At 40.6% G+C, this 24,181-nt stretch overlaps 1 protein-coding gene and 1 long non-coding RNA gene across 2 annotated transcripts in view; one reads left to right on the top strand and one right to left on the bottom strand.

Moving 5' to 3' along the window:
* The window catches only part of ASIC1 (acid sensing ion channel subunit 1), a 176,493-nt gene that overhangs the window by 114,809 nt on the left and 37,503 nt on the right, over positions 1 to 24,181 (bottom strand). The window lies entirely within an intron of this gene.
* LOC148216304 (uncharacterized) overlaps positions 1 to 24,181 on the top strand; it is an 83,512-nt gene that overhangs the window by 57,937 nt on the left and 1,394 nt on the right. Inside the window, exon 2 of the long non-coding RNA XR_015795704.1 lies at positions 15,907 to 15,958. This is a non-coding gene — a long non-coding RNA (uncharacterized LOC148216304). The remainder of the gene's footprint in view (positions 1 to 15,906; positions 15,959 to 24,181) is intronic.

Here is a 24,181-nt window from a genome sequence, read left to right as displayed (position 1 = left end):
ATGTGAATCCAGTTACTGTGTTATATCACGCAAACCTTCGATAGCTCAGTGAATCCAGAAAAATGGGGTTACAGAAGTGAGTTAACAGAAATCCTCTCTAGAGAACCACAGCTCAATATTTGGGCCAACTGTAATCTGTACAAAGGAAAAATACCTTGAACCCAAATCTGCTCTTATAGATATAGATTCAGGCCTCATATTAGCACTGTTTTAGCAATCATCTCAATAGAAGAGACTGAGAGTGCACATGGGGAAGTAACAAGGCAAAGCTGGAGTACAAAGCTACAAGCTAGGGTTCCCAATTCTTGTTGTCTTTCAGTTTAGGATCAGAGCTTGTTAGGCATTTAGCAAGTCTATTTTGCTATTAAAGTGCTCAGCTGAATTGAGGTTCCCTGCTGAAATAACCAGCTTGATCTGGAATTCTCCCAAGTTCTGTTAGGCAAAAGCAAAGGTTTTGCCACTGGCAATTATCAGCTAGACTGTCCTCTCCTTATTTGATGATCATCTATTTTAAAATTAAATTCTGGCTAAGTTTGCTACAATTCTATTTTTATTTTTAGCATATAGAACCACCAAGCCATCAGCATAGGAGCTTAGTTCATAAGTATTAGCACAATATTCCAGAGTTGTTGCAACTGCAGTCCTATTGTGTACATACATGTGTTCATACATGTACACTCCCCCTAACTCTTTGGAGCTCAGGGGATTCCTTGCCTGCTCTCTTCCTGCCATATAAGAATTAATTCTCTACTGCTGTTCAGTGATATCCACGAAGCCATTACCACAGCTTCTTAGGGCATTTGACTGTCAAGAATCTATGGGAGCTTGGCAGAAATTGGCATTAGCCAGAAGCATTTTACTTTTTAAACTGGATGCTGATTCAACTTTCCAGAGGATATGAATCTCCCATTTCAGGAAGAAAGAGCACAAAGCTAGAAGAGATTCACAAGCTTATGAGCAAGCATTGAAGTGAGGCCTAAGAAGAGATTGAGGGAGAAAAACAATAAAGAAGCAGAATGGAACGCTAGGTACATAACTTGGAGAAATCCTACTTGTAGTATGTAGTATGTTATCTATCTGATTTTATTTTTAGAAAGGCAGGGAAGTAATACAATCTGTATTTGTATAGAACTGTGTGTGGTCAATACTGATCACCATCATGATTGTACCAGATAGATAATGTGATGAATTGGGCAGTGGTATAAAGATCTATTCCATTTTTGTGGCATTATAGAATCAGAAGAGATTAGTAAATTCTGATACTTATTTTGTCCCCAAAAAATCAGATCCCCTCACATGAAGCATATTTTCTGATGAACACAATGTTGCCTGTACTTGCTTATTATTACTCAGTGACTAGGTGGTGTGAAATAGCCATCCTAAATTTAAGCATTGCAAGTAAGAGTTTTCATCTCACCTCATTTAACTCACAATCTTTTTTCATGGTGGCAGCTCACGCATTTATTTGCAAGCCACTATCAGCTTAATTCTAAGGACCTTTGCATAGACATAAGTCTCACTGCATTTGTCTAGCACTACAGCCTGTGCACAGCAGCTCGCACATGCAAACTGCATCATCTACTTTGCCCTTCCGTGATTGCCCCACATTGTTGTGGCCACTTCTAAAGCAGCAACTCCCCCATCTCCTCTATCTTTTTTATTTAAATTTCCATAAGTATTCATTCAACAAACGTTGTGTGGGCGACTCTCTCATGTATTATTTTATATGACTGAGGAGAATACAAACTGACCATTAAACTTAAAAGCCATGAAATGGGCTATATTGTTTTTAAAAAGTATTCACAAGTATCAAAAGTAGAAGTAATATGCTAAAACTGCTCCTCTGCTTGGATGTCACTTGATTTACAGCTGATATTCCTCCTTAAAAGATAATCAGCTTCTTCTCAAACTGCTAAACCTGCAATGACATTCACTGTTCAAAAAACAACCTCAGAGTCTTATCCCAGACCTGCCAAAAACAATAGAAGAAGTCTACTGCAAAGAATACCAAGACCAATCTTCCTTAACCTGGTATGGTCCTAAATAACTATTTACAGGTGGACCCTTGATCTGTCTACAATGGGAGAATTAAGCCATTCAGCAGATTCTGCTTCTAATTACCTTCTTTCCATTAGGAGAGGGAAATGGTGATTCGGTGTCCAGACAACAGGCAACTAGAATGTATTAATGCCTCCCTACACAGCCACTACAGAAATAAACAAATTAAGTAGAAGCTTAATTTGGTGAGGAGAAATAGACGTGATTTTGCAAAACACTTAGGAGAAAACTGGCCCTCCCGCAATGTTGTCTTCTCCCAAGACAGCCTCATTGAGTAGCTGATCTATGAGCCCTTCTCCTAGGCTTCTTACTGAAAGCTGAAATGCAGGAGAGCCCCTTCTGTCCCAACGTGACTTTGAGGCCAGATCAGACATTAGGGCTCAGTTGCAGCAGCTGCGGACAACATGTGTACTGTGTGCTTCACAACGGATATTAAGGATTTAGCCCACGCTGTACAACAGGGACTGAACTGCTTTCAAGTTCAATGGTAGAAGTTTAGAAAGATGCAGATAAAGAGATAGAGATATGAGACTTGAAGTGTATTGCTGTTTGCTCACTTTTGTACTTGCTTCTAACCCAACGGTGCTGACTTAACGGGAAGAGGCAATGTAGGGTCTAGCTATGTGACACATGCATATTTCACATATCCAGTCACAAGAATTGTGGCCAATTGGATCTGAGCAGAGGGAGACAGATGCCTGTGGAGCAGGCTTTCTGACTGTGGGATTTACACCTCCCTGTTCACTCCAAATGCTTCTCCAAGACTTCAGAAAGATGGAAGGAGATAAGCAAATGACTGTTCTCTATCACTCCATCCATAAGTACATTCCAAATGCAACTGGAAAGATATGTCTTCTTTGGTGCCTTCCTCCTTTATCATAGGGGCAGCTCGCTCATAAACAAGCTTCAACTCTTGCACAGTCTAAAATGCTGTTCTTGGCTGGGGGAACATTTGAGGCTGTGATACTGGTACTTCCAGAGACAGTTTCTGCTAACACAGTGCTCTTCCCTACTTCTAAGAGTAGATTTGGCCCTGAAACCTGGTTCCAGGAATCAGTGTACTGTGAATATATAAGGGGAAGCTCTAATGACATTAATTAACCCTACTTTTAAACAAAGCCTAGACACACTGTAACCTTCTAATATAGAAATCACAATAAATAAAGAAGCCAACACCCTGGTTCCAGTTGTTGCCTTTGTGAATGTCAGGTATCTGATGTGTATCACCGAAACCTGGGTGGGCCCAGAGGGGGGTGTTCCCCTCAGAAATATGCCCATCTGGATTTCAGGTTTTGCATCAGCTGAGACTCTAGAGAAGGCAGGGGTGAGATGACTCTTGTTATCTGTGAGTCATTGAGGGCTCTCAGGGGTTCTGTTCTGCAGATAATTGGATGGGAGACCCTCTGGTTGAAGTTGGACCTTCAGTAGGGATTGCTACTGTTGTACTGCCCTCTCTGCTGCACAGCATTATCTCTGCTTGAGCTGCTGGGTTGGCAGTGGAGCCCCTAAGGCTGGTAGCGCTCAGAGACTTTAACCTGCCTCTTGGGGATGTTGAGTCCCAGGCAGCTCAGGAGTTTGTGGCCTCCATGGCAACCATGGACCTGCCCAAACTAATAGAGTGCCTGACACATACAGGGGATTGCACATTAGATCTGTTCGTTGTTTTGGGGCAGTTGCAACCATCTGGTGCTGGAGGATATGGTAGAGAATAAGAAAGATGACCTTGATAGAGATATGCAGGAACCATTGCCTAGGCAAAAGGGGTTGAAGCATTTTTAAGTCCAGAACAAGGAGATACCATTCAAAGGTGGCTCAGGCAGATGCCTCCCTAAATCACTGAATTCGGAGGAGGAGGAGGAGGAGGAGGCACAACATAATCAGACTTACAAGGTTCTGTCATTATAGCCAATTTCAATAAAAGTAGTTTTAGCCTTCCTGTGGAATTGATTTCCTGGTCTGCTCTACCTAGTGGGGGGCGACAGTCTTGGATGGGGTTGCACTTCCCCATTCAAGACTAATGTATAACTTGGGGGTCCTCCAGAACTCTTAGTTTCTTCTCAAGGAGTCGGTGAAAGCTGTGGCCAGGAGGGCCTTTGCACAGCCTTTTTCATTCCTATCTTCCCATAGTAGGGGCCATATTCAAGCAATGAGCAGCAGAATCCACCCTATATGATCAGCCCTTGTAGCTCTGTATTACCGTATTTTTCCGTTAATAAGACGCCCCCATGTATAAGACGCCCCCTACTTTTCCGACCCAGAATTAAGAAATCAATATTTTAAAGATAGTGCAGAACACATTTTTATTTAGTAATTAGGTAACATTTACATGATACACTCAGTGGGAGGAGGTCCAAACTGTCTCTCTGTAGCTCTGTTTCCAGGCTCTTTTGCATAACTGATTACATTCAGTTTGAATTTTGCAGAGTAAGACATTCGCTTATTTATTTTTTTATTTTCCGACATCTTTATGGGCTCAGAATGCTCTGACATTACCGGTCCCTGTCGCATCTGCGCACTGCCTACACCCTCTCCACCTCCAATGGGATGTGTTCCAATTGGTTTGTTCAGCATCAACTGACATCAGTACATAAGGCTTATGATTGGAGGAAGCCTGTTTGCAGAGACAAAGTATGGGCAGTTTCGCAACCGCGCGGTTCTCTCCTCGGCTTACTTCCTTGCATAAGATGACCTTCAATTTTTAGTGTAACGATTTTAGAAAAAAGTATCGTCTTATACACGGAAAAATACGGTAATTACATTGACTAGTAATGACTCTCAGATTTTACCTAACCTTATTGGAGAAATGGGGGACAGAAGCTGGTTCTGCTGTATCACTGTACTTCGGCCCCTTGACTTTCAATAGCCCAACCAAGACTGGGCTGCAAAAATTCAAATGACCACTAGAGGTCAACAGAAAGTTAGACCTTTCTGTATCGTGATGTTGGGGTATTCCCTAGCCCGCCACAATAAATAGCAGTTTTGCTTTCTTCAGTTGCTTTCCTTGTCACTCAGCATATTATTTGCCTCACCTAGGAATTGTGTTTGCAATGGCACAAACATGTCACAAAATCAACGAGAGAGCCTCTCGGGACTCTTTGGAGCCATCAGACTAATAGGGAATCCACTGGGCCAGATTTTGTCATCCCATTTGTTGTGGCAAACTTGGTATAGTCTTGCTGATTTATAGCCAGTGGTTTGTGAGGTGGTGAAATCCTCAAGAGGAGACTTTCATTGCCTCAATTTTTTGTCCTCCTTGATGTAACCACTTCAAACACCTTCACCTGGAGGTGATTGGAGACAAATGGTTCCTTAGGTGAAACTACGTTAGTACAGCTACCATCTGAGGAATTCACGCCTTTAAAAATGACTGTCTGAATTAGCTCTGATAATTGCCCTGAAGTGAAAAATGGATAAATAGGACAAACAGCCAGCAATTTCAAAAGGAGCTAATACTTCAAACATGGAATAGCATCCACTGGGGTGAAAAGTCTTGAAAGCAACTCCTGAATCTAGAATCGCCATGAAAACAATACATTTCTCTCCAGCCTTTCTTAATTTCCTGAAGGGATAGTCACAAAAATTTGAAAATGTATTTATTTACTGTTAATTAAATTTCTAGGCCACCCAACTCCCAAATGACTCTGGATGGCTTCACAATGAAAAAAAATCAGTATTATATAAAAACCACCATCATCCAAGGGACAATATAACATCCTACCCCATCACCTTTAACTCAAAGGAGCTGCTTTTGGGACTAACCCAAGGTGAGGGCGGGTGGGGGGATGACAGGTTTTTAAAGATTGCTTGAAGATGTAGAAATATGATCGTATTTCAAAGTCACCTGCAACATCTTTGATATCAGACCATAGTATTCAGACTAGAACGTCATACGCAAGAGCACTTTCTCTGTACAACCTTGCTTCCAGATTCATTCATGTCCCACAATATGTGGAGAGGCTTCTGATGCTTCTTTCACCTACCAAGGTGTGAACATATGTGATGAACATCAGGGACACACGTTGCTTGGTCCCAACGTGTGTCCTTGATGGATCCAAGCTTACCAAGCACACATCACAGGCTACACACGGAATGCACACATGCCTGGTGTGAATTTATTCAACTGCCATCTAGTATCCATTTTCTCCATTGTAGCAACATGCCACAACCATTATGCTTAAAACTGAGGGACCGCCTCGCCCCCACAATGTCAACCCGTCCCACCCGATCTCACAGAGAGGGCATGCTCCAGACCCCCTCGGCAAAAGAACTCCGATTAGCGGGGTCCAGAAGGCGGGCCTTCTTTGCTGTAGCCCCCGCCCTTTGGAACATCTTGCCCCCGGAGGTTAGACAGGCCCCCTCACTCCCGGCCTTTCGGAGGGACTTGAAGACCTGGCTTTGCCGTCTGGCCTAGGGCGGGGAGGGAATGGGGTTGGCTAGCCCCTTAGTGGCCTGGTGTGGCCTCCATCGGCCTCTTGGATTTTTTATCTTTTTTCTATCTGTGTAAGTGTGGTTCTTTTTATAACTTTTAATTATGTATTTATGGTTTTAATTTGATGTAAACCGCCCAGAGTCCCCCATTGTGGAGAGATGGGTGGGGACAAGTCTACTAAATAAATAAAATAAATAAAATAAAACTGTGAACTCCAATCATGGTTTATTTTGAACAAAGAAAAACAGACTTTATAGGAGCTTTGAGTTCATACTAAGAAAAGATAAGACAATGAACACGGATTGTTTGGAAATGAAATAGAATATGAAATTGCTAGAATAAAATCAGAATAAAGCCTGTGAGCTTTAAAATCAGTTACAGGCCCTAAATCCCATCAGTGATATAGCAAGAATTGGATTTTAGAGAGTTGGAAAGTGTGATTGCTTATTCAAAATATGACCATTATTGCCTCTCCAATAGGATAAGAAAGGGCAACAGGAGAACTGGAGTAGGACTGAAGCATGAATAGACTCTCAACTTCCCTGAGTTGCAAAACAGATTCACTGGGTATGTGTGAGAATATCCTTCCATTGCAAAAATAATCCTACTTTGCACTCAGAAGCAAAACAGTCTCTGCCTTGCAAAGCACACTCTCTTATTTTGCTACACTAGGGAACGGGGTAAAACCCAGGAAGAAAAAGGATCTTTATTTACTTGGACCCAAAGCAAGCAACAGCTAGACCTGAATGCCTGTTCCATATAAACATCCTTCTGCATCTGTAGAGAAATATCTCCATAAATGCATAACTCCCTCTATTCCCTTATATAATTTGCAACTTAAATGACTGAGGCAGATACTATAACCGAATCTGAGCAAAGTTAGGAAGAAATTGGAAATTCAAGCTTGGGCTGAAAGAAGAGGTGTCATTTGACTTCCAACTTTCACTGTTTTCTATTTGTAATTAGAAATGTCAATAACGGAGGGGAGTCATTTGCCAATAAGGGAGGGGAGTCATTTCACTATTGATTTCAAGAATGTTTAAGGTTGACCCTTGTTCTGGACTACAGTTACCACACTGCTGATGCAAATTAAATATTAAGTTGAAACATATCTGCCTTTCTTCTATTATCAAGTAAGCCTCATCCTGCATCACTGACTTGACACCATCAAATGGCCAAACCCAGAATCTCACAGTTGTTGCTTTATTACTTATGCCTCAGAAATAATTTGCCTCCGAGCATATTTACGAGTGATCTTTTGAGGATTATGAGTTGTGAGTGTGCATCTATGTGTGTATATGTGTGTGTGTGATATGAGGACAGCTAATTTTTTTTGAACTGCCTCAACTTATTTTATCTGCAGCCATCTTACTGCTTTGCTTTTGCTTTCAACTTCAACCATGGCATGCTCTAATTAAGATTATGCAGCCACATTTGGTTAATGTCTGACAGATTCTACTTTGAAGAAGGGAATTGTTGTGTTCTCCATTTTATGTTCTTATTTTTCATTTTAGGGAATCCCTATCACAACAACACCCATTAGACCATGACATCTAAATCCTTAAAAAAAAAAAGGCTCACCTGATTTGTGGCATAACTATACACACAATGTAATCAAAATGACACTTTGCTATTGTAACATAGAAGCTCTAGGCTTGTTATGCCATCCAGTTTAATTTTTTTCATCATAAAGCTCTGAACCAGTGTCTTAACAGCAACCTGACAAGATTTTGCAGACAACGCTTCTTCCAACGCTTATCCCCATGCCAGGAAAAAGCTTATCTCTTAAATGTTTCAAAAGAAAGTTACAGTGAAAAACACATGCGCATGACCAAAAGGGATGGCAGTCCTGCCAATGGCTTGCCAGCACGCATCTCCATTTGAAGAGGTGAAATTGAGCTAGCCCCTGGGGTGAAAGGCCCAACAGAAAGCTCAGACGGGAATTGGACTGTAATTTGCAAAGTGAGGTTCAACTGGTAGGGAGACCCCAATAACAGAGTGTTGGTTAGTTGACTCAAAGGGACTTCAGGCTGAGTGTTCCATGCTGAATGGGCAGACCAAGAATACATTGTGTGTCCAGTGGAGTGTGTGCATAAGGAAAGTGCAGGGATAATAATAACAGGACCAATGATCCCTCTCTCCCCCTTCCCCTTAACTCTATACTGTTAATTGCAATCATTTGATTGCTGCAAAAATGCAAGTCCCTTTGTGGCCATAAACTGTAATGAATTTGCTGGCTTCGGATGAGAAGGGCAGTAATTAAATGGATGAGGAATTAAAAGAATCTCAGGACATAAGCATTCTACATAGCTACAGATGCACCTAACCACTCATATCCAAGCAAAAGCCCAGACTTGCTGCAATTCTTTTTTTTTTTTTTTAAGGTCCATTTTACCGTGCTCTCCCTCCGAGGAAGCCTTCCCCAGCTTAGTGTGGCCAAGGCTGTTGGATTCCAACTCTCATCATCCCCAGTCAGCCATTATGTAAGATCCAATCTAACCCCATGATTCCCAAGCTTTCACATCTTAAGTCTCATTACTGTATTACTTTAATAATCAGGATGCCACTGAGATAGAAGCAAAAAGCCCTTTTTTCCTGAGAAGGATATACAGTACATATGTTTACCTCATTCTATTATTTTGCTGACAGCATTACTGTAATTGTAAACTGGTGAGTGAGAGTTAGCTGGGGCTAAAGCACTAAGTACCACAAAGGGAACATTTCTCCCCTAAGCCCTAATCAAAAACCCAAATAATGAGAGCTATTTATATTATTGGCTCCTAAGCCAAAACCTCTCAGAGGCCTCACGCTCTGCTGAGATGTTCAATTCCTTTGCCTTGGTGCCCTTGCAGGAAAACTGTAGCTCTGTTTTCCTCTCTCTCATTCTCTCATGGCCCTTTTCCCAATTTGGGAAGAAGAGCCATGTCCAACTATGTGAAAATGAGTAGACTGCAAGGAACAGCAAGAGTGTGATACAACATCTCTGAAAAGAGATGCCCTGAGAAGGGTCTTGCATTAGCAGCACTGTGAGGTTCAGCTGGTTCTCCATGTATCATGGGGTATCTGGCAAACTGATTCATCAGAGGGTTACTAATAATTTTTGTGGCAAAGCTTCTCTTCCTTTAACAGTTGCGTGATTGGAGGTAAAATGTTTCTCATCATGTCACTGCCTGCCAGGTATAACTTTATTTGCTGCGTTTCCCATCATCAGCCAGCTATTAAAGCATAATAGCCCTGCCATAAAAATTCAGCAATGTAGGAGTCGGTGTTCTGACACTTAAAAATGCTCTGTCTGGAGTATCTTGCCCTGACAAAAGTAATTACCATCTCTAGTTAAGCTAATATGCTATTTCTGGGCTTGAAAAAAAAGGGAGAAGATACAATTATTTTCCTGAATAAACCTTCTTTAAGAGAACATACTTTACCATGGTGTATTCTAAAGATCAAGTGTGTCCTTAAATCATTCTGTATTGCACAAAATCTGGATGTGAAATCTCTGAGGAGGGAAACTATGAGGGCTTACTAAGTCAATGAGCATGGTATGTACAGGGATACCATGAAATTTCCCAATATTCTTGTTTGCAATAAATATTAAAAGCTGAGCAAACGTGACTCGCAGTTATACTAATGGAAGATTTTCTTCATATTGAAAGAGACTCACATGATTATCTGATGATCTTCAGATACCCAGTAGTGGTTGAAAGGCAGTTCTGCATTAGCCTGATAAAAATTGGCCTTACTTGAGAATGGCTCCCCTCAAGTGCAATTATACTATGCATTTTGGGGAAGTCATGGCGAGCAACCTCCAGCCTGCACCCAACCTTCTATTCTGCATCCTACAGAGCCCCTCAAGAAGAAACACCCTACTAACATTTGGCAGTAAGTTTTGGTTTTCTACTGAGAAATCAAATAAAAAAAATCCATTAAGTCCACCCCCCACCCCCCAATCTGGTATCCTCTGTTGCCTTTAATGACAGTGATGGTGATAATAATTGGAGCCCCAACTAGGACAGCAGACACATCTTTTCCCCGTTTGAATACTATCGAGCAATGATAATGTTAAAGATGCAGGAATCTTTTGCAAGAGCAAAAGGAAGTTGCATATCTAAATGGAAAAGTACAATTCTATGTGACAGTGGAAATGCAAGAAAAACAGTGCTCCACATTTTGGGAAAAGGTTTTTCTAAAGAAATGAAGCTTGAGGATCAGGCTGGGCAGATTGCAAAAGGAGATACAGTCCTCCTGTATCTTGGGAAGGTGCCTGGCTTCTTCTGAACTCGTTAACTTCTTCACAACCACTTTTTGACACTTAAAGGGGTACTATAATATATATTTCAATGGCAGTTCTTTTATGCTTTAGTTTGCATGAACATATTTGTCTTCTAAGGAAAAGGTAAAGAAGGCTTCGAGTTGAAGTTGGAACCTTGAAACACAGGCACAACCATGCAGCTTTCTTGGCAGTAATATGGAAGTGGATTGCCATCTTCCATGATATTCTCCACAAGTTTTTAGTTTTGCCTATGATCCTGTGTTCCTTGGTTAGCTCTCATCCAAGTACTAGCTAGATCCAATCCTGCCGAGCCTCAGAGTCCTTCCATTTCAGTATCCTACTGAAAAACCACTTGTGGGAAAGAGACTGCTCAATCACTGTGAAGTGCCACACCTAAAAAATCAGTAGAATAAGGAGATATCTCCTCTGAATAGAGATCTCTCAGCTATTCAAAGCTCATATGGTAAACCCATTAGCTCCCCTGTTGTGAGAGTCCCATCCTGTTACTAATACAGCTTAAATCTTTGGCTGGGATTTATTTTTAATTTTAGTCTAGGGCCCCCTAATTTGGTAGCTGCACATCAAGCTGTTGGCCCAGACAGGACTCAGGAGCACACTGGAGAAAAGGCACCAGGCAGACAGAGTTACTAATAATCAATCAACAAGGCAAGTGTTTGTTAACCCAACCTTTCATCATCCATTCTATGAATCACTAATCAAGCAATCTCTGTCAAATCAGCCCAATTAGCTCAATCGGGTCAGGCTCATTAATACTTTTACTGGGTAATTTCCAGAGAAGTAGCTGTGTATCAAAAACAACAAAGAGCTTTGTGGCACTTCAAAGGTGTTCATTGTAGTATAACTTGATGCAACTGAACCCCACCCCCCAAGCTTACTAAACGTCTGCCATAATACCTAGGTTAGTTTTTAAGTAGCACAAGTCTCTATTGATTTAGTGGGTGACAAGCCCAACTCATAAACCAGCTTTCCTTAACTTGGTGCCCACCATATGTGTTCAGATTATAATTTCGTGATGCTTTAGTTCTAAAATAGCTGGAGAGCATCAGGCTAGAAACAATTGTCATAGTCAAGGGCTTTAGATTGATCCACACATTTATCAGTGAATGGGAGAATCCAGTTGGATTTCCAAATTGAGCATCAAGTTGCTTTGGGAAGGTTGTGATATTCTTCCCCTTCCTTAGACTGCATTGTTTTCAAAGTTGAGGTTCTGCAATAATGTAGTGTCCTAACTCAGATGTTGAATGCTGAAGGGTAAGACACAATTCTTAAATTTGCCTCAGCTAGGCATTCTAGTTTTCCACCATTCCTGGCATTGCCATTTTTTTCTTTCCCACTGAACCACTGACCAATTGAATTCTTTAATATTCTTTGACCCTATGAGTTGGCCAGTTGACTATTTACATTTCAGCCAGTAGGTGGCAGCAAAGAACTGGACGGAGGCTATATGACTTGACTGCCATACAATGGTCATCTGGATTTGTACATCTAAGATGCAGCCAGTGGATAAGTGCTGCTGAGAAAGGAGGTTAGCCATGGGAACTGATGTGGAGATATAAACTATCCTAAGGACATAATGTGAGGAGCAAAAGTGAGGAGCCAGGGCTTCCATGGGAGCAGTGGCCACTGGGAAGGGACTGTCTGCCAGGTAGGCTATAGAAGTAGAAGAACGCACTTTTAGAAGAGTATAAGTCCACTTTAAGTTATATGGGTTAAGCAAGGCCTGGCCTGGTCAATTTTGAGACTTTGTACTCTCTTGTACCAATCCATTTAAATGTGACTGTAGAAGCTAGAGCGGCAGTGTCCTTGGAGTCAAAATAGGACTAAAGGATGAGTGAAGAGGGCAAAGACAAGACAGAGGGGGGTGATCGCATAGGAAATCAGCAGAAACAATTGGAGCCACAAGATTACCGGCATGGAGCACGTCATTCGATGCCACCTCTCAGATGCACATCAACATGCCCTACCTTGACATTTCTGGAGCACAGCACATTAAGCCATCCACTGGTTGTCTCGGCTGTCAGAGGACATTAAGTTACAGGTGGAGGCAGATGGACACATGTTCAGGAAAGAGTTAGTAGGCTGTCCTCATGTGTAGGCAAGAAGACTATATGGATTTGTCCACAGACCTATTTTGAGGTCTTTCTCTGTGTCAGAACTCTGAGCCTGAGTACTTTTCCATTCAAATGATCATGGCCTGCCCAAGTTATAGTGATGGAAAAAAGGTTGACTCATTCATGTGCATAATTAGATAGCAGCATTAATGTTGTATTGTTCTTGTAAGCTGTTTTGTAAGTTTTATATCTGAAAAGGTACTTACAAAATAAAGAAACACAACCAAAGCCTCATACACAGAGACTGTGTTCATTCAACATGCTTAACTTAAAATGTGTGAACAGTCAACCAGTGGGAGCTCTCTTCCTTGGAATCAGGAAAGTTAGAGAAAGTATGCAGAGAATGGTGTCTTGAATTCTTTTCAACAGCAGTGCCCTTAGGAAACATCTGTATTTTTTACTGAGTAATACAATAATGGGTTCTATGTACATGCATGGATTTATGCTTTCTCCTTGTGTTATGTGTATCTGTGTGTACACTATGAAACACAGCGCAAGCTATCTATGCTTTGCTCTGGGTCAAAAGATTAAGAGAGAGAAGGGAGAGGGGCTTAACATGGAGCAATTGGGAACCTTCCAAGCTGTTGCCCACTTGCCTCTCCCATAAGGATGTATTGGTGGTAAATTTTTCTGAATATATTTATCTCTACAGCCCTGAGTCCAATCTGGCCCATTTTTAAATTCAATTTTTATTTTTTTTTTGCTGCCTTCTGCCATCATACCTAATTAGACCTGTTCTGTTCAATTTTCAGAGATTTATCCTGCTGAAAACAGACAGCCCCTTTACATAAAACTTTTCCAACATTCTATTGGGTTGGAAATAATAAAAAGCACATCTAATATTCTTTTGCCTAGTAAGAAGCAAGTGAGAAGAATTAGGAGTATGCAAGTAAATGTCTGGTGCTAGGCCATGGATGGTCAACATGGATCCCTCTACATGTTGCTTAAACTCCAACTCCCATGAGGCTTAATCAGCAGGGAGTATATAGGAGTCACAACAGCTTCTGGATGAATGCAGGGTGCCCATCCATCTCTAGGCCATCAATTCTTTTTAGAGGTTGAAGATGATGGAAGTTGCTGAAATGACCAAACAGAGTTCTTTGATCAGAGAAAAGAAAATATCTACATTTATTGCTGGCTGGAAACCCCTTATAGACTTCTTGCGTGAAACAGAAAAAATGAACTTATGATTTATGGTTTTGATGATTAGAAAAAATAGATTATAGAAAAAATAAGAGTTATGTTGTAACCACAGAGCAAGAGGTAAATTTATAGTTGTACTTATAACTGTTGTAAAGAAGATCAGAAGCTATCCAATCTTTCTTCTTTCTTTGCTTTTGCACTTTTAGCTCTTTCTTTGATTTCTTTTTTTCTTTTTCTTACTCTATATTAGTTTCTATCAGTTTTTATCTTCTTTCTTAAAATCTATCTATCTATCTATCTATCTATCTATCTATCTATCTATCTATCTATCTATCTATCTATTTCTTTTTGGTTAGACATCTGGACTTCATGGTTTTTCATTCTGAGTGCTAATTTCCCTGGTGAGCAGCTAGGGAGAATCTACCCTCCCTCCCCCAATCTAACAGCTCCCCTCCCCTCCCCTCCCCTCTCCCTCCCTCCCTCCCTCCCTCCCTCCCTCCCTTCCTCTACCAAGATGCTTTATCAACCCATCCCCAGAGTGGGCTGCAGCATCTCAGAGCTCTGTCTTAGGTTACTTCAGACACCTAATCAGGAACCCATCTCATGAATAATCAAGGAGCTTGAAAGAGAGAGGCATTGATCAGCCCAGTTAATGAAAGTACCAGCATGAGGAAGAGCAGGAGGGCAATGACTACCAAGGGTGAATAGGGGTGAGGGGAAAGGGTAAGGAAAGGAGCAGGATAACATGAGCTCTTAGGCAAACTCTACAGGGCAGGCCTCAGTAAAGGTGGCAAGTAATCTACCTTTCCAGGCACAAGAATGAAAGCTCCTTGACTTCTATACTTCCTGAGAGCCAGGCTCATTTTTAAGATGTGAGCTGCCTACAGGCATGCTGTAGATTGCCACCTTAGTGCAGCCTGTCTCACCCTTGGTGCACTGGAGGAACCCTTGAAATAATGTTCAGGTCTGCATAAAAATGGCAAAAAATACAAAGACTTCACAATACAATTCACTTCTACCCTACACCATCCACGTTTTACAATGTTTACATGCTGACAGCCGAGTTGCGGCATGTAAAAATTCCCACTGCTGCGAGTGCTAGCATTGTATGGCGCATGAAGTTAAAAAAAACCAGTATTTTTTTTCAAGCACGATCTCTTGTGGAACCCTGGAGTTGTGCAGAATCCCAGTTGAGAAAGGCTGCCTTAGAGAATTCAACCGGGGGTTGACCTTACTGTGTCCTAGCACGCTGTGCCTCATATGGATGCTTAGGGATATATGTTCTTGTTTTTCCATATATTTCACTGCTATATAAACTTTAAGCTTTTTCTATCCTGTTAGCTTCATGCTAGAAAAAAAAAGTTTTCATCTCTGAATTCTACTATTAAGAAAAGGTGTTCCGTTTGTCAAAGGTTGATATCTTGGACTTGTGCCTCCTTCATATCTATGAGAACAGATCTTCTTATTTACCAAAAGAAGACTATGGCAGACAAGTAGATATAAAAAGCTGCCTTGATCTTGCAATGTATATTTTCATTTTACTCAGTTCACCCTCTCTGAGTGAATCATAAACCTCTGTGCTTATACTTCATCCTTGTGCATACACACAAGTCAATATTAGGTGTTATTCAAACGCTCATGAGCTTGCCTGCAGATACACAGAGCTGCTCAATCCTGTGGTCCTCCAGTTCCACAACTGAGATTAATCTTGGGAAGGTTCATAAACAGAGCAACGAGCAATATCCATCCATTTTTACTTATCTCTGGTTTTTGGTACTCAAACAATTGTAATCTCAAATTGCCCTTCTGGAATTGGGAGTCCGGCACCTTTCATAATGTTTTCAGTAGCATCAATTTTTGTTTGGTTTTTTCAGGGATTACATTAAAGGAGCAAAAGAATTCACCAGTGCAAGTTGAGGACAACAGGTAATCATCGCAGGAAATATCCTTATCTGAACTTGGCTGTATTTGCCTTCAGTGACAATGGCCGGGTTCACATGACACATAGGCCAAAATGTGTTTAGTTTATTTTTTATTACATTTGCTGTGTCAACCCCCTTACTGTGAGTTATAAACACACAAATCTGCCCTAGTTGGCTGAGATAGCTGGTCTATATTCTGCCTCCTACTTCCCAGTCATCATTTCTGCTCCTCCTTTGGCTAAGGTCAACACCTAGAGATTTCATGGGCATGTCCACAGTGGGAGTCAGTGTGTGTATGGGTTGGCAACAATATGGAAAAGATTCATCATTCCCTTCTTCCTGGATTTTTTTTTGACTTGACTGTATAGTTTATAGACCTGGAATATTCTGATGGTCTCTACATCTGACTCTACTTAATTTTTTCAGGATCACAACTGCCCCAATAATGTTTCTTTTTCTTCACTGTGCCTTGTTGCTCACTGGCCAGAAGAAACAGCTGTCAAGTTTTCCCACTTGAACACCCTAAAATCTGGCCAATGGTGCTTTGTTCTTACTCTTAGTAATTTCCCCTTGTCCTTGAATATCCTTGATGTTCCCATGGTATCTCCTTGTTTTTGAAGCAAGGACTCAAATAAGATCAGTCTGCTAGATGGTGTTGAATCAGAAATGGTAAGTTTACAGGGCCAGAGTAGCTTATCTCAGTATATAAATCTAGCAAGGCTAACTTCCTGGTAGAGGAATTTATTTATTTTTTAAATCTGTGCACTTCTCTACCATTCTCCTACGTCCACTTTTTATCTTTATTTTGATAAATCCTTACTTCTAATTGGAATGAGGTGGATTCCTTGACACCTATACGGGATCATCCCTCCCATGGCCTGTTCAGAAATGCTTACTGTTTAGCTAGCTGTGTCAAAGGGGAGATGAGTGAAAGTCATCTGGATTATTTCTCGGGCAGTTTAATATCTCATAATCTTGGTGTCATCTTCATTCTAGGATCAGAGGAATGTAGATGATGATAGCATATCCATATTTTTTAATCCCCTGTCCTTCGGCCTACCTTGCAAAAAAATCAAAGAGAGGATGATAGATGAGGGACCATCCCTCTCATTACAGCTTTTCATAAGGCACTATGAAAATCTATCAGTTGTGGTTTATTCGGTAAAGCATGACTAAGCAAATGATGGCTTAATGTGATGTGTAAATTCAGCCATTGTCAAATCCCATTGGCTATGTTGTGCTACAATGTCATTACATTTGCTATTTGATCCTTGATTGGCTGAAAATACTCTATGTCTGAACAAAGCCATAACCAAAGCAACGATAGAGATGGGGATACAATGGCACAAAACTAGCTAAATGTGAGTTTAAAAATAAGATTACATGGGAGAGATAGAAATTTCAGGGGCAGTCTTGGTCTGAATACTGCATGGGCAAACATTAAACATAGCCCTGACTGGGGTTAGTGACCATTAAGATTACTAAGTTGTTGTTTTTACTGCTTCTGTTCCTTTGCCTTTGACCACATACAAACATGTGGAAATCAAGCAGGTGATGCTTCTCTTCTCAGAGAAGAGTTTCTCTGAGTTTCATGTAATATATTGTTTAGGGCTGCGTTAGCATGACAGAGTTACCAATGAATACTTCAAGTGTGATTGACTCAATTAACCCAACTTTCTAAGTTTATTCCACATAATGAATCATAACATAACCACAAACCTCCAGTTTGCACAGTACACTAAACTAAAATGTGGTTGGCAACTTTATGGCTTAACATTTCACAGAAACACAGCCTATGACAGACGACATGCGAAAGCATAAGAATAGAGCTGGTACAGAGCTGAAATTTTTAGCAAGAATGCACTGTCTCAAGGCTAGTAATTGCAGTCACTGGGGTTGGGATGGGGCAAGGGGAATCTATTTCAAAAAAAAAATGTTGTGATGTTGCCACGCAAACCTCATCCCTTTGTACATGCTTCACAACATTGCGCATACACCCAAAATGGGTCATACCACAAACAATGAAAGCAGCCAAATCCTGTGGATGTCCCTCCCTATGTCCCTGCAGATGTTGCTGAACTACACCTCCCAAGACCACTCATCGTGGGCCATTCTGCCCAGGGGCATTGGGAATTATATTTCAGCAACTCTTGCTATAGGCTTAATCCTTGTTAGAAACAATTTATGCTGGTTATTGTCACAATATAATGTAGTCATCCCTCATCCATTGGCAAAACTATTGCAGCTTTAATAATCAAACCCCTAAAAATTAGTGATTTTTTTTTAAAGCAGCACATGTGCATTAGCTCTGCCTCTCTGTGTTAAAGTTCTTCTAAAGAAACAGTGTTTTTAATGCCATCACAACTTCCTTTCTCTCCAGTGCTGCCATATCTTCCTAGTTCCCTTAGCCATCCTGGATGCCTTCTTTGACCAAAACAGGAAAAGGTGGAATTAGCATCTTGCGAGAGCAGCAGCCTGGTGTTCACTCCCTGTCTATTCTCAAGGGGATCTTTCCCTCTCCACTTGTGTTTGGAGAGCCATTAATCTCCAAGTGCAAGCGGCTGAAATGTCAGATACCATCAGCAAAAAGCTTCATCTTTTGCCACCCAGTCACAAAGATCTATGAAGAGTAACGACTGTCCAGCAAGGGAGAGGGGAGCAGCAGAACCTCCACACACCAGTCACAGTGAGCAAAACCGGGCGGCCAGTTTTGCTCACCTGCCAGAGGTAGCAGCACACAGCACTTTCCCCCTACCATTCTTTCTCTGTCCCTAGAACCCCCCTTCAGCTGCCTTGACACCTGCCCAAGTCTCTAACTGGACTGGAATAGGATGGAAGTGGGGAGAATTGGATCCCAGATCCCAGAAGGTGGGGACAATCAGATCCCAGATCTCCCAGGTCAGCTTTACAAGACAGGCCAGGCCAAGCCAGATACTGGCTCGCTATTACTAAGAACGAAATGATGCTCCTTATATCATTATACATATGCTTTGATCTTAATTCCTCCTTCATCCAACCTGTCTAGCTAAGGCACTTTAGGGGTAGCTCTTGCCTTGTGTCTGAGAAAGACTAGACAGTATGGACTTTCATCCCATATATTCTGGGATGGCTCACAGCAACCATAAAGCTGTTTCAATTTGATCTTCCTTTTTTTAAATTTCTTTCACCGGGTTTATAAGCCCCTCCAATTGCAAATTACTCTGTTCTCCTAATCTGGCATTTAGTTACATATGGATAGGCCTTGGTCTGGGTTGAGGAGGAACTGATAGTGAATCTTTTGTCATCGCTACCTAATGTGGCAGGACAATTAAGTTGGCCCAATCTTAAGGTTTATGGACTCATTCCTGATGGTTCTGAGAAAAAATTTTTTCCCTCTCCTGCTCTCATGGTCAATGCTTTCATCAAAATCTTGGCTGATTCCAGAATGGGAAAATGACTCAAAGTGCTGAGATGATTTTTTCTTGATGCTTTTTCTTACTAGCTAGAGCCTGATCTGATCCATGGTTTACTAAGGATCTAATGTCAATTAAATGGCAGAGACAAGTATAGAGAGAAATTGGAGGACAGCTTGGTCTAAATTTACCTACATTACCACAACTCCAGATAACTCCCAGCAGCCCCAGCTTGCTGGGCCAATTGTGAAGGATGCTGGAAGACATAGGTCAGCAATTTCTGGAAGGCTGCACATTCTACATCTGGGTCTTAGAACCTACTCTATGGCAGTAACGATAGCAAAAACTCTATATGTACTCACCATTATTGACCAGCATGGTCATCCAGCTATTCTACATAATACAAGAATTTTTAAGAATGGAAGAAGAACCCTGCTGGATCAGATAGACATATCTTGTTTAGCATTCTGTCCTCGCAGAAGAAAACCAATACTTCTGGAAATCCCACAAACAGTAAGACATGAATTCAGCTGGTCCCATCTGCTTGCATTTCCCAATAACTGTATTCAGAGACACACTGATTTTGATTTTGGTGATAATGTATAGCCATTATGACTCTGTCATTGGCAGCTTTAATCTGTGTAATTGAGCTTTACAGTTACCCAAGGTTGTGGCTGTTACTACCTCTTGTAGTAGCAAATACCACTGTTTGACTATGCAAGCATGAAAAAGTATTTCCTTTTGCTTTTCCTGAACCTATTTGAGTTTCAGTGGGTGTCCAGAGCTTCTCTGTAACGGGAAAGGAAGAACCACATGGGATGCCACAGTCTTGGAAAGAAGCTAATATTGCTCTAATACCTAAAGAGGGACAAGATTTAAACTTAATGAAAATTATAGGCCAATATCATTACCGAAAAGTGACAGTAGCAGACTAGAAATGATAGTAATAGACTGAAAATAGTTTTGGAAGACTTTATTCATGAAGACTAATGTGGTTTTTTACCTAAAAGACAACTAAAAGATAATGTTACAACAGTATTGGGTATTATAGACTATTTGGAATAGCATAATGAAAAACAAGCTGCATTGCTTTTTCTGAATGCAGAGAAAGCTTTTGACAACTTTAATTGGCCCTCTTTGTTTAAAGTTCTAGAAGATATGGATTTTGGAGAGAACTTTATAAAATGGGTTAAATCAATATATACATTACAGAAAGCACAAATTATTATTAATCGAGATTTAACAAAATCATGCAAGATTCAAAAAGGAACAAGACAAGGATGTCCATTATCCCCACTTTTGTTTATATTGGTTTTGGAAGTTTTGAATAGAGACATAAGACGAGGCGATAATGGGTGTAAAAATTAAAAATGACATACAAATTGAGAGCTTTTGCAGATGATCTGGTGTTGGTGTTGGAAGAGCCGTTGAAAGGGATAGAACTATTAATGAGAAAATTAAAAGAGTTTGGTGTACTAGCTGGTTTTAAGATTAATAAACAGAAGACAAAGATGTTAACAAAAATATGAAGATACAAGATCAAATGGAATTGAACAAAACAGGTTTCAAGATCAGGAAAAAAGTAAAATACTTGGGTGTTAATTTGACAAATATGAATTGTATGTTGTTTCATGGATTTGATGATTAGGAAAATTAATAGATTATAGAAAAATGGATGTTAAGTTGTAATCTTAGAGTAAGAGTTTAATGTGTGTTTTACTTATATCTACTCTAAAAGAAGTCAGAAGTTTTTGTATTTCTGTTTCTTTATCTTTCTGCATTTGTTCTTCTTTCTCTTTATTCTTTCTTTTCTTTTCTTTTATTCTTTTTCTTGATTATTGGTTCTTGTTAGTTTTTATCTTTCTGTTTCTAACATTTAATAAACTTATCATAAAAAGAAAAAGGAAAGGAAGAACCATCATCCACTTTTTCCACACCATGTATACTTCTATTTTATTGTTGTGGAGCAGTGATCAGTGTAATGCTGGCAGTTTTACTTTTAATTTTTTCCTTAATGATCTCCAGAACAGAACCCACTTGCTCTGCCACAGCCACATATTAAGTCAACTTTTTCCCTGAGCTCTGGCCCTTTTCCTCTTCAGTCCTTTGTGTTCTCAGTCCCTGCTACCTAAGACATAAGCATTTATGAGAAGTTAAAATGCTTTGGCTGGTATGCATCCCTTGCTTACATTCCTTCAAAGTTTGTGTTCTGTGATACTAAATTAATTGAACCATTCTGACTAATGGCCCTGGAATACATGAATCAAGCCATCCAAGGCACGGGGGGGAATATTTTCTGGTAGGGGGAAGGGTATACTTTTTATTTTTTTTTGGTCTTCAAAGACCATAGGAGTCATGGCACTGATGCTGACTCATTATCCATAGGGACAGGATTGAATTTTTTTTTTAAAAAAAGCTTTTTTGTTGGGGGGACTTGAGACTAATGAGGCAATAATCTCCCTGTTATTTGTTCAAAATCTGGATTGAAAAAGTCACGCCTCTGGTTTGCTGCTGTTTGCTACCAGGTTTCCTCAACACTATTTGGGGGTATTTGGAAGACTGAAAAAAAGATAGAAAGAGGGGGTTGCAGATTACCAATCCAAGATCTAAGGTGAAATGTAGCTTGGGCAAAGATAAACAAAGCTCTGCCATGTCTCTTTGGGGTATGGAAAAGGCAGTAGCAGGCATGTTCCTTACAACATGGTAAGATGACATAAGTCTGCTGAAGCTAGAAATTGCATGGCCAAAAATCAGTAAAGGGGTTTCAAGAGACATATATTTAGCAAGCGTACGCAGTTCAGAAAGAGGGAGCCAGGAATCTCTCCCCATGGAGTTCCAGGGGCATATAACAGTGCCCAAGCCCCAAGGTGGACTTGGCGTTGCACACTTAGTTTTCCTTGAGTTTCTGGGGAAATATGAATTATTTCTTGAGTGGTTAAATAGGGAGCAATAGAATGCTAATTCCATTTAACTCCCATATAACTCATGGGAGATATATGCAATGGGGAAAATGTGGATCATCATGTAGAGTTGAGCCTCCCACTCTAGGAGAAGAAAACACTTTTATTCCCTGAGTCAGAGGCACAATCACCCCAGACAATGTATACACTAAACTGAGGTATACCCAGTCCCTGGCTAGGATTCCTGACAGGTTGCCCCAAAGATGACTAGGTCAAAAGGAAGATCTGAGAGCCTTCCGCAACTTCAGTTTCTTCTTCTGAATCTAGATTAGCATACCAATGGCTCCTCTCAAGCAGCTTCAGCGCTCAGAAAGGGGTCTCAGCTTCTGGAGACAGAGAAAAGGAGGCTAATGATAACAATGATCTCAGCAAGACAGAAAAGGACTGGTATCTACTGAAGATCTCATTCAGCCTTTTGTTGCATGGTCCCATTATATGGACTATTATTTAATATTGATTGAGCCTCAGGGCTCATCAAGGTGCTGGAACTGAATAAGAAAGTGAAACCTTCCTTCCCAAGAGTAGTTGTGAAGACAAGTAGAAAGGAGGAAAAAAGCCCTGGGATTCAGAAGTAAAAGTGGATAAATAAACCATCCAGAGCTGTTGATGAACATTATCCACCAAAGCAAGTTAGGTATTCCCCAAAAGCTAAATCCTGCAGTTGATATAAATAAATACCTGTGTAATAATTAATTCTATATAACATGTTCTGCTTCAGCTTGCGTTTTGTGGAAAATGAAAAAGTTACATGTGGCCTCGCTCCACTTTCGAGACTGGAGTTCTAGGATTTCCTAGCCTGACCTCCATTGCCAAGATGCCCATCTAGGACTGAGAAATTAGTTGAAAGGGAAGATTTACTTTTCCCATCTTCACATGGGTGGCATTTTTTTAAGGTTTCAGTCTAGCATAAAGATATTTCAGTGGGAGGGAATGACATTCCAGCTAGTTTCAAAGGTCTGCTCTGGAATATATTAAGGAATAAATGATAGAAGATGATGATGACAATGATGAAACTAATGTATTTTAAGATTTGGTCATATTCAGACTATCTAGCTGCCACACATCTATACTGTTTACTTGGAATAATGTCTCACTGATTTCAGTGTAACTTACACTCAGGTAGGTGAGTCTAAGATTGCAGTCCTAGGCCACAGTCCCAAAACATAGCCTAAGGAGGAAATTGCACACAGATCAATGAAACCAATCTCTGAACAGACATGCCCAGGATTGCACTGCTAAAGCGTCTTACCTGTCAAGCTTTTGCCCATGGAGCTCTGGGAACTACAGTTCCATGAAACTACCCGGGGAATTGCCAACATGCATTTTTAACATCTTTCCAATCTACAATTAACAAGATTCCTTGGAAGGAAAGATACGTCTGCTAAGAGTACAGTTTAATTACTGTACTGTATAAATCTGTAACACAGATAGAACTTTTGGTTTGGGTTAAAGATTACAACAAGTTAGATATAAAATAAAGGATGCTCTTCATAAGGCAGCCAGAGCTACACCTTCGCTTTTAGACTGGTTATGGAAATAAACACCTTTATCCTAGAAAGAGAGCATTATGACAGAACAGCCTTGTGTAACCGCTAAAAATGATGCACTAGGCATCAGTGCTTCTTAAAAACTGCAAAAGCAGAGGTTACAATTATTTTTTCCCGCAGGCAGAAAGACTGGGATTGATACATGGGAGTTTGCCTGTGGTGTTTGATTCCAAGGAAGCTCTGAAATCTAGGCCTCTAGAACAGTGTTTCTCAACCTTGGCAAGTTTAAGATATGTGGACTTCAACTCCCAGAATTCCCCAGCCAGCAAGCTGGCTGGGGAATTCTGGGAGTTGAAGTCCACATATCTTAAAGTTACTAAGGCTGAGA

Source organism: Python bivittatus, unplaced genomic scaffold (assembly GCF_059951505.1).
Source record: "Python bivittatus isolate LINGU-HERP-01145 unplaced genomic scaffold, Pbiv_v1 ctg000220_np1212, whole genome shotgun sequence".
Taxonomy (NCBI): domain Eukaryota; kingdom Metazoa; phylum Chordata; class Lepidosauria; order Squamata; family Pythonidae; genus Python; species Python bivittatus.
Note: the sequence above shows the minus strand (reverse complement) of the source record. Positions and strands in the feature narration are given on the sequence as shown.